The sequence below is a fragment of the Myodes glareolus genome, chromosome 1 (assembly GCF_982192425.1).
Source record: "Myodes glareolus chromosome 1, mMyoGla1.1, whole genome shotgun sequence".
Classification (NCBI taxonomy): Eukaryota; Metazoa; Chordata; class Mammalia; order Rodentia; family Cricetidae; genus Myodes; species Myodes glareolus.
The window spans coordinates 65,312,141-65,322,774 of record NC_142026.1 but is presented as its reverse complement, the minus strand read 5'-3'; the positions used below and the strand labels follow the sequence as shown (position 1 = coordinate 65,322,774).

The 10,634-nt window shown below is 40.8% G+C and overlaps 1 pseudogene across 1 annotated transcript; it reads left to right on the top strand.

The window, feature by feature from the left end:
• Window positions 1-4,779: 4,779 nt before the first annotated feature.
• LOC125397390 (translocon-associated protein subunit gamma pseudogene) lies at window positions 4,780-8,329 on the top strand (annotated as a pseudogene). Its single transcript, XR_015003074.2, has 2 exons — window positions 4,780-4,951; window positions 6,782-8,329. The product of XR_015003074.2 is annotated as a translocon-associated protein subunit gamma pseudogene (transcript).
• The last annotated feature ends 2,305 nt before the right edge of the window (window positions 8,330-10,634 follow it).

The following is a 10,634-nucleotide window of genomic DNA, read 5'->3' as shown; positions in this document are numbered from 1 at the left end:
AAAGCATTATGATCTCTCCTGACTAGAAAGTATGACTCTGAGACACAGAGCCCATAGGTATCTCTCTCCCCTAATCTCTTTTGTTCACAGAGGTCAGCAGTTAGAGATGATTTTCAAGTTTATTCTCCCCAGATGCCTAAGACAGGAACATGCATATATGGAATGCCTATTCCAAGGATGGGTAACTTTGGGTGTATGGAAAAGTCTTTGCCTAACACCGACATGATCATCTGTCTCATTGCAGATTTGTAACAACTGGGAGTCACAGTCATTCTTTTACAAAAAGGAGAAGGGAAAGGAAGGAAAATGAAGGGAAGGAGAAAATAAGGGGTGTTCAGAACCCAGGAAATGCTCGCTGATGAAGGGTGTAACAAAAGGGATGATTTCTGTGGTCTAGGAGATGGTCTGAGGAGATAGAGCTTCATCTGCCACTAGATGAGCAGACCAAGACATACACATTTTTTCTTGTATATTCCATCTTTTTTGATTAAGTCCTCACTTTGCTGAAACACGTCTAAATCCAGCTGACATTGGAACCAGAGAAACCGCCTGTAGGAATAAGTTAACTCAATTATGAAACAGAAATTAAAAGAGAGCAGAGTGACTGAGACCTCCTTCCACACATACTACAGTTGCCCAATTCAGTGTCCCAGAATATCTTTGGCCCACATAGTAATCATACAAATACATGTTAAGGGACTCAGTTAGTCAGTCTTGGAGCTTCTTTCCTGGAATATATTCAAATATATTCCATTAAAATTTGTCCTGGAAGTTGCCTGAAATATAGTAGTTATACTCAGTTAAGTATTCTATCTCCATCCTAATATCAGCTGAAGAACCAATTCCTGTTATCACTGTATACTTTTTAAAGGCAAGATCTAAATCAACATGAAACAAGAAGATAGTTATCTACTACACACAAAAAATAAACAGTCATAAATATCTCTGTAACTTGTCTAGGCAGCCCTCATATCTTTATCATAAATGTGTGCTGGGAAAATTAGTTTGATTTTCTTTTGAAATACGTTTTGTAGCTCTAAATTCCCAGTTCAAAGTTGCAATACATCATGTTTTTGTAGATCAGGAAATCCAGAAATAGTTTTTGTAAAAATATGAGTTCTTATGAACACTCTAAAATGTCTGATTGTGCCAATTCTCACTTACATTCAAGTTCCCTGGTCTGTCACTAATTTTATTCTTTTCCATCCACAATTATGGAGCTGTGGAGAAAGAAATACCCTGCTCTTTCTCCAGATATTGCCATAATCTCCTATCCTGTACTATCTTGACTGAATGACTCCCACAGCCAGAAAAAGTAGACCCCAGAAAACACAACTTCCAAAGTAAAGTACAAGTGGGGGGAAAAAAGATTGTGAGAACCAGCTTCTACCACCCACCCCTACCAGCAGCCTGTTTTCTGTCAGAGATCATAGAAGCCCAGTTATCCAAAAGTGTTCATAAAGCAATAGAAGAAAAACATAGTGTCGAAAACAAGGAAATTAAGATTTTTCCATGGCTAGGAAAGGTGGTGCACATAGCTCTCGTCACTCCTGTGTTCCAAGCTTCTACTAAGATGTCCCAATAAGCCTATGTTCAACTACTTTTCTAGTTCAAAGTCTCAAAGTCATCCATATTCCTCCCAAACCCAGCATGGTAATGTCTATCACAACAAAACCCCTCTTTGGGTATCAACTTCTATTTTACTTGCTCTTCTATTGCTATGGAGAGATACCACGACCTAGGAAACTTATAAGAGAAAGAGGTCACTGGTGACTTGTTTGCAGTTTCAGAGAGTTAGAGTAAATGATTGTCATAAAGGGAAGCACTGGGGCAGGTAGATATGGCACTAGAGCAATAGTTAAGAATGCACAACTTGGTCCACAGACAGAAGATACAGAAAGCTACCTTAGAATGGCGATGACTTTGAAACAGTAAGATATCTTCTCTAATAAGGTCACACCACCTCCTTTTTCCCCCAAAGTTCTACCTACTGTGTTATGAAGCTTTTAAATATATGAGTCTATGGCTGTCGTTTTCATTGAAATCATCACACTTGGTGTGTCTTCTTCCAAAGTCGACGTCTGTTCCCTTCACTGCTTCAAACTTTGGCTCAGATTCTTCTCCTACACTTTCATGTATTCATACTTAGCATTTGAGAAAAGTTTTGTTCAAAACTATACTACATGGTTAACTTGAACTGGTTTCCATCTCTGTCCTCCTCTTTTAGGATAAAGATATCTACCAGATATCATAACAGGAAGAGTTCAAGAGTCAGAGCCTGAGTTCCTGGAAGACCTCCATCTCTTCTCATAAAGCACACGTCAGTCCCTCCTTTTTGTTAGCCTCCACTCTTTATATCTTTGTTCCCATCCCATATCAGTTATTTCTCAACTCCTTGAAGATGAAAAGTCAGTCTGTGAGCACAATTTCTTCACCTCCAGTCTTCAGATACTGAATAAACTCTGTCTTTTTCACCCACATTTCTATACAAGATGTCAGTTTTCCCATGATCCTTAGAATCTACTTTTTGCAATAATACAAGAAATATCACAGGGAGTGTTTCATGGAGAAAGTGAAAGGGCACTAGGCAGTCACTTGATCAGATACAAAGAAAGAATAATGATGGGAAACTGGTACTGCTATAGATTATATTAGAGTATTCTTGTAAGAAAATGCACAAAAATGAACACCATATATCAATAGACAGACAACATTTAAAAACATAGTTGTCTGCACCAGAAACACAATGTTAGCTCCCTTTTATGGACACACACACACACACACACACACACACACACACGGAAAATTTTGAGACATGCTAAAAGATTGTGAAATAAATGTAAAAATTGAAATAAAGGAAAACAGGACTGGAGAGACAGTTCAGAGTTTAAGAGCACTGGACACTCTTACAGAGGGTCCATATTCAATTCCTAGCACCCATCATAGACACACATAACCACCTGTAACTCCAAAGGGGATTCAACATCCTCTCATAATGTCTCCAGGCACTAGGCATGCTCATGTTACATAGACATGAAGGTAAAATATTTATATAGAGAAGAAGGAAAACAGTCATTCAGGGGAATTAAGTGTGATACAGATATTCTATTTAGGGCCAAACACTCCAGAGTGTCTTCAAATAAGCAGAAATTGACCTGCTGAGATTAGGAGGTTGCCAGCCTCTGCATCTGCAATGGTTAATGAAACTCCATCTTAATTCTAGGCATCCATTTTGATACCCACTAGACATTTGTCTCTGACTGCAGTCCCTAGTGGATAAGTTCCCAGTAACCCTAATTCAGTGACACCCCCCTACCCAAAAATGTAGAGCTATGACTATCTACTTGTTGTAACATGACTTTTTTCTGGGTTCTGAAACTTGTTTACAAAGATATTCAAAGATTGTTTTGAGTTGCCTTAACCACTTTACTTGGCAGAACATGAGTTTATGCTTATTTACATAGATATTAAAGATCTACTTGTGGGTTTAGCCAAAAAGAAAAAAAAAAACTTTCCCATATCTGTCCTTCACAATATGCCTGCGATTTAGCTATGAGGCTGTTGTCCTGCTAGCAGCTAATCAATGTCTTTTAAAATTATATTTGGATTGAGTCTCTGGTCTTTTCTTAGGGGTCACAAACTTCATAACACACCAGGCTCCTATCTGATCTTCAGTTTTAAGCATCTTTTCCCATTCTGTGGATTATCTTTCAAAACAAGTGTTTATACTATGTGATCATGGGGTTCAAGAAACATTCCCATGCACATAATGCTATTACCTTTGTACTCAAAACAAGAAAACCACCCTACCTAAAGGGGTTTTTAAGTCACATTCCAGAAACTTGTCGCGAGATGGCAACAGAGCACCAACCAGAACAGAATGATAGTAGAAAGCAACTCCAAGAGTGTATGCATGCGCGCTACCTTGAAAAAGATTGGCAAACTGGTGTCTGATCATGTCTCATAGTCTTCACTATTTCATTTTGACATGACTATCTTGGGACTGCTGCTGTAGGGCACCTTAATTAGAGGTCACTCCGGGTTCTTCGAGTATCTGGATTTTGTCTCTGAGGGTGTCCAGTTTCCTCCCAGGGAATCTTGAGACCACTTCCCATATCACTGGACATGTCTTTCTCACTAAGCCACGCCCTCATTATGAGGCAGGAAGCTAGGCACTACCAAAAGCCCTTTCACATCTGTGTCTTGGACTCCTTGTTGCCTAGCACTGGAGACTCCACCCACTTCACTACTCACCAGTCAATTGCTGAGCTGCAGACAGAATGTTCCGGAGTGGACATGGGGCTAAAATTTCCACAGCGACCTTGTGGCCACGGTTCCACTTGGCTCAGGCTCCATGGTTGTGAAGTCACAGGTGCTTGAGCAGTTTGCTTCACCAAGGAGTGAGTATGTAGTGTCCTGCAAGATCATTGAAATTAGCCATGAGAAATGAGCCATGAGCTTCCTGTCACCCTCCCGTGTCCCAGCGCTAGAGGCATGGAAAGGTGGAATTCAAACCGTTTCTTTCAAATCAGACCGTGCCGTCCAAGTGCCGGAGACAAATCACGTGATCACTGGGGAAGCTCCGAGAAAAACTTAACCTTCTCGCTCAAAACAAGATAACCACCCTGCCTAAAGGGGATTTGAGCCGCATCCAGAAACTCGTCGCTAGATGGCAATATAACACTGATCAGACTGGAGTGAAAGCTGCGACCCAACTACAGAAGAAGACGCATGCGCACAACCTCGATACGGATTGGCGGTTTCTGATGTTGAACTTATTGACTATTTAGGGGCTGTTGCTCTAGGTAGCGGAGTCGGAGGTCGCGCAGGTCCTTCGTGTATCTGGATCATGTCTCTAGGGCTCCAGTTGCTGTCCGGTTCCCTCCACTGGACAGCACAGCACTGAATAAGTCCCTGTCGCTAAGCCACGCCCTCACTGTGACTCAGGAAGGTGAGTATCACACAGCTCAATCTTACAAGAGGAGTCTCCCTGTTGCCTGGCTCCTCACCAGCCCCTTGCTGACCTGCAGGCAGAACCTTCCAGAGTGGACACAGGGCTAGAATGTACGCAGGTACTTGTGAACAAGGTTCCACTTGGGTAGTTCAGTTTCCTTGTTTGTGAAGCCACAGGTACGTGGGCGATTCACTTTACTTAGGAGTGTGTCCTTAGTGCCCTGCAAGATCATTAACTTTAGCCACAAAGAAAGAGCCTGACTACCCCATGTCACCCTCCTGTGTCCCCGTGCTAAAGACATGGAAAGATGTAAACGAAACTGCTCCTTTTGAATCAGAGCATGGTGTCCAAACACAAATGATAAATCCTGTGGTCACTGGTGCAGCTCCTAGGAAAACTTACTCAGAGTGCTCAGCTGGCTGGGGCTGTTCTGTGCGTAGAAGTCAGAACCCCAGCAGACATGGATGGGGCTGCCACATGACACCCTGTGCCCATTTCACAGAAACTAAATTACTTATTCTTGGGACAAGTGTTCTGGGCAGTTAATCCACCTACCAATGTGTCTGCATAAAGCTTGAGCCTTCCTCACTAAGATCTGTCCAAACAAGGTGTGTGAGAGAAAAATAACAATGTTTGTCAGAGTCACTCAAAAGAAACAGAGACCTTCTACTGATGATTAATGAACTGAGGTGTTTAACCAAAATGATTTTGTCTATATATTATGGTTAGTGCTTCTCACCACAGAAAACTCATTCTATCATCTTGGCCAAAGCTCATCTTTATTACAATGATTAAAATACTTGGAAAGAGGTAGAACTGTTTCCCTGTGACCCAAGAATGCTGAGATGTTGATTAGATTCCCAGCATGATCCCAAAATGAGCTCTGGTCAGGAAAATCTTAGTAAACTAAGTAGGATGGTTCAATGCTATGAATTGTGCAACTGAGGCACAGATCAGTAGAAATGTGTTGGAGCTCTGCATCTGAATTGCGCAATTGAGGCACAGATCAGTAGAAATGTGTTGGAGCTCTGCATCTGAATGCTCCCAGCTCCATATCCAACACATGCTAGTAATGAACATCCTACAAGCATGAGAGTGATCATTCAATACTACTTGTAGTCCAGAAATCCTTAACTGCCCATCTATGGCCTTTTTAAAAAGAAAAGCCTAGACAAAGCCAAGAAAACCAGGATCCAGGGAATGAGAAAAGAGAATTGGTGCCTTCAATGAGGCATGTGGGTACCTGGAAATTCCAAATGACTGTTTATGGAGTCATCAGTATTGCTGTCAGGCTAACAATGCAGTACTTACTGACAATTTTGAAATAATTTGATATTTGTGAGATCTAAACATAGTGCTCATTTGAAATTCTCAAAAAAATTACAAAGAAGTTGTAAAGAGTTTTTCTATTTTGTGGGCTTCCCATCATGTCTAAACTGAGGCCTTAGGACTTCCCTTTATGCTATTCAATAGAGGCCTTGTTATTTCCAGGAACTCTGGTATCCAGAGACAGCAATATCCAAATGCACCTAGGAACCTTGAACATGTGTCTTAGTCTTTGAAGCTGAGATATAAAGGAGAACAGCAAACCTACTCTGAATGAGACTCCCTTTGCCTCCCTGAACTGGTAGGCAAGATAGGCAGCATATGATATACAAAGTTGGGATTTCTCAGCTGATACTCTGTAGCCCAAGGTCTGTAACTCTTACAGCAATTCCTTAGTGACCCATTTTACAATCTACTTCCTGGAAAACTTCCAAATGAAGGGACAGGGAGTCATCAAACAGGGTTAAAGAATATTTAAACCTCCATGTCTCTGGTCCTTAGCTCTGCCATGGCTCCTAAAGGTGGCTCCAAGCATCTGTCCGAGGAGGACCTGATCCTTCAGGACTTCAGCCGCAACCTATCAGCCAAGCCGTCGGTGCTCTTCTTTGGCAACGCCTTCATCGTGTCTACCATCCCCATCTGGTTGTATTGGCGAATATGGCATATGGATCTTATCCAGTCTGCTGTTCTCTACAGTGTGATGACATTAGTAAGCACTTACCTAGTAGCCTTTGCATACAAGAATGTGAAATTTGTCCTCAAGCACAAAGTAGCACAGAAGAGGGACGACGCTGTTTCCAAAGAAGTGACTCAGAAACTTTCTGAAGCTGATAACAGAAAGATGTCTCGGAAGGAGAAAGATGAAAGAATCTTGTGGAAGAAGAATGAAGTTGCCGATTATGAAGCCACAACATTTTCCATCTTCTATAACAACACTCTGTTCTTGGTTCTGGTCATTGTTGCTTCCTTCTTTATACTGAAGAACTTCGACCCCACAGTGAACTACATTTTGTCCATAAGTGTTTCATCTGGACTCATCGCCCTCCTCTCTACTGGCTCCAAGTAGACCCTGTAGCTTGACCCCCTGCCTCTGTATCTTTGGGTGGTCTGTGAAGATAAAGCACACACTGGCTTTGGCCATGGGTGGCCAGGGAGGTCAGCTTGACCCTGATTTATGGGTTTGATGTGTGAAGTCACTGGAATCATTGTTTTCTGTGAGCAGGCTCTCAGCACCACAGGCAGAATCGAAAGAAAGCACTTCTTTCCTGATTATTGGCACATGAGAGACCAAAAGACTTTTGTGAACTTAGCCCTGAAATGCAGTGACCTCTCCAAGGAATTTATAGTGGTTTAAAAGGATTGTTAACATTTTCCTATGAGGACTTTAATAAATTTGTCCCCTTTTGCCCAGGGTTCCTGTCAATTATGAGCAAACTCTGATCACAGGTTTTGGGGTCTAGCTAAGAGAAGCCTCATATCATGCCCCCTACCCTCCAACATGTGGAGATTGATGTTCCATGATTTCCAGATTTGCATAACTTTACACTTATGGTCATTAACTTCATATTTCTATTTACTGTTAACCACACCTGGGCACTTCCTATAAATGGCACTTCAAAGGGAAATATTTCTAATCTTTAGTTTCTACCTGTAAACTTAAGAGGAGCATACGATACTATTTGTAACTTTAAAGATGTATTTATCAAGAGTTGAGCTGTTTATGTGCTGGTAGATGAAGTTTCAGTAGTCTGCATTAAGAACATAGGAAGCCTGGAGGGGTGTCTTTATATAGTCACCTTACTTCTCACTGTATTGAAAATTGAGTTATTGTGCTTCTGGACTTGTTCGGCTCTTTGTTGTGGTGCATTGTTATCTGAGTGCCATCACCAGGTAATGTAGAATGAATAGATGAGAAGAGATTCAGTGCTGAGTGTATTTAGGTAACATACATGAGGTAGGGTGTTTTGTTCTTCTGTTTTAATCAATATTTGGCTGGTAAAAGTTTGTGTACAGGGTGTTTATCATCTAATAAAATAATTGGATACAACATCAAGCCTCTTCTAAGTGACTGCTGCAAGCATGCCACTAGGTGGCCGAGCCTATGTAGATGGGAAGAAAGTCACCACCATTATTTGATAATATTGTTAGCAGCTCAGGAATGGTGAAACAGAGGTGCCAGCCTCAAATTTTTAATTCTCTTTAATTAGTAACCAAAAATTTGTTGGGAGAGTAATTTTGCAGGGTTTTTTTCTGTCTTGAATGTTTCCCACAGCTGTCTTTGCTTTTAACTCTCAAAAATGTCCTCTGTCTCTGAGCCCCCAGATAAATTTCTGTGTACAAAATGATAGCCAGATCATCAGCTCCCTTAAAGGATTTAATGTCTGAATCTTTCACACATAGAAATGTGGGCTCTGTTCCCTAGTCTATTCTCCATAGTCGAACATGGCAAATATTATGAAGTGCTGAGTTAGACATACATAGACAGTAAAATCCTAATCCTATGGCAGAGTTTCTGTTTTAAAAGGACCCCCTATGTAACACCATTAAAACAGGACACTCAAAAGTGCTTGCTCCCCCCCCCATATCTGTGATAGGTAGAATCTTAGTGTTAAGCATTTTCATTTCTTGATTTACTCATTGCTTAATAGAAATCTTGTATCTAAATTTACAACTTGTACTGTTTGGTATATTGTGTGAACTTGGGAAGAATACTTTGAAACAGGATTTGAAGTTAATTGAAATAATGGAAGTTGAATTTATATTCAACATTCTTACAAAAAGCATTGTTTTTTAACAAGTATGACTAAACTGTTTTAAAAAAAAAGAATATTTAAACCTTTTGGGCAACTTGGTCTACGTAGGTTGCCAGCTGTAACCTCCTGTGGTTCTGTCCATTTAAAAGCAAAGATAGGTTGACAGAGCTCTGCCAGTGGGAGGCCGAAGGATGAATCTTTCAGATCCAAGACAACATACACCTATTTCTCTGGAGGGATCAGATTCACAATAATTAGCATTCCCAGGTTTCTTCATAGGCAGGAGAGGTGTATTCCATGGTGACGACCAGGGTTCCCGGATACCTGACTCTCTAAGCCAGGCAATATGAACTGCAGTCTCCATATTTGTTTCCAGGGCCATTAAATATTGCTTAGTCTGTATGAGATAACTGAATGAGTTAGTCAAACAATCAAAACCATCAGTCTTCAAGATAGTTCAACTGTATCTTTTGATTGGAGGCAGGACTTTCAGCTAGGAGATTTTTCTTCTGATAAAACATTAAGACACCAAAATTTTCCTGGATGTCTTGAAGTCCAACAGTGTCTCATCATCAGAGAAGCTGAAGCTGGCTTTCAGTTTATGAAAAAGTTTTTGCCCCAATCATTTCCCTGTTGTTAAACACCTTTTGAGCTATCCACAGAAACTGGGATCTACTTACACCTTTAATTTTTTCTAACTTTTTTTTTTTGAGGCAGAGTTTCTCTGCATGGCCCTGGCTGTTCTAAAACTCACTCTGTTAGAACAGGCTGGTCTCAAACTCAGAATTCTGCCTACCTTTACATGCTGAGTACACAGATTAAAGCTGTGTACCATTACTGCCGAGCTGATTTTTCTAACATTTATTACTTTACATCTAAGGCTAAATTGGTGACGAAGGAAATCTTTTTTAACAGCACTTGGTTATTCTTCTAAAAGAAGACGTAGGGGAAAATGTTTAAAGGCTCCCTGGTCAATGTTGGAAAAAAGGAAAAATTTGTTCTGTCCATTTTCCCTTGCTCAGCGTCAACGTCCCCATCTTTTGCCCTCCCTTTTGCAGGCCTGTGTGTGGATTTTTATTTTTTGAGAGAAATTTAGTTTTCAAGTTTTCCAATTATACAGGTCATTTATTAAGAAGAAAACATAAATCATGAAAGAGAGAGGAAAATAATTTTCTCTTTTCCCCTTCCCTGAGACTGCTTAGAGAATGCAGATTAACAGAAGAAATATGCACCCCAGAGAACTAATTCCCCCTCTCTCTGTGCATTCTGCTTAGATGGCAGAGGATGCAGAACAGGAGACTTGACCCTTCACTGTCTCCACACAGGGACCAGGAATAACCCTGACACTTAGCAAGAGACAAGGGATTTTAAAGAGTGAAAACTCAGAAAGTAGGGCCATGTTTTCCCCTTCGGCTACCTGAGAGATCCAAAAGAATTCAGATCCCAAACAAGAGGGCACAAATCTTAAGCCAGGAGGGTCTCACAGCAGAAAAAAAAAGAACTCATCAATACAGGGAAACAAAACTGATAGAAACATATAAAAACACACACACACACACACACGAGTAAAGACAAGCAGGTATGGAAACCACACATTCATA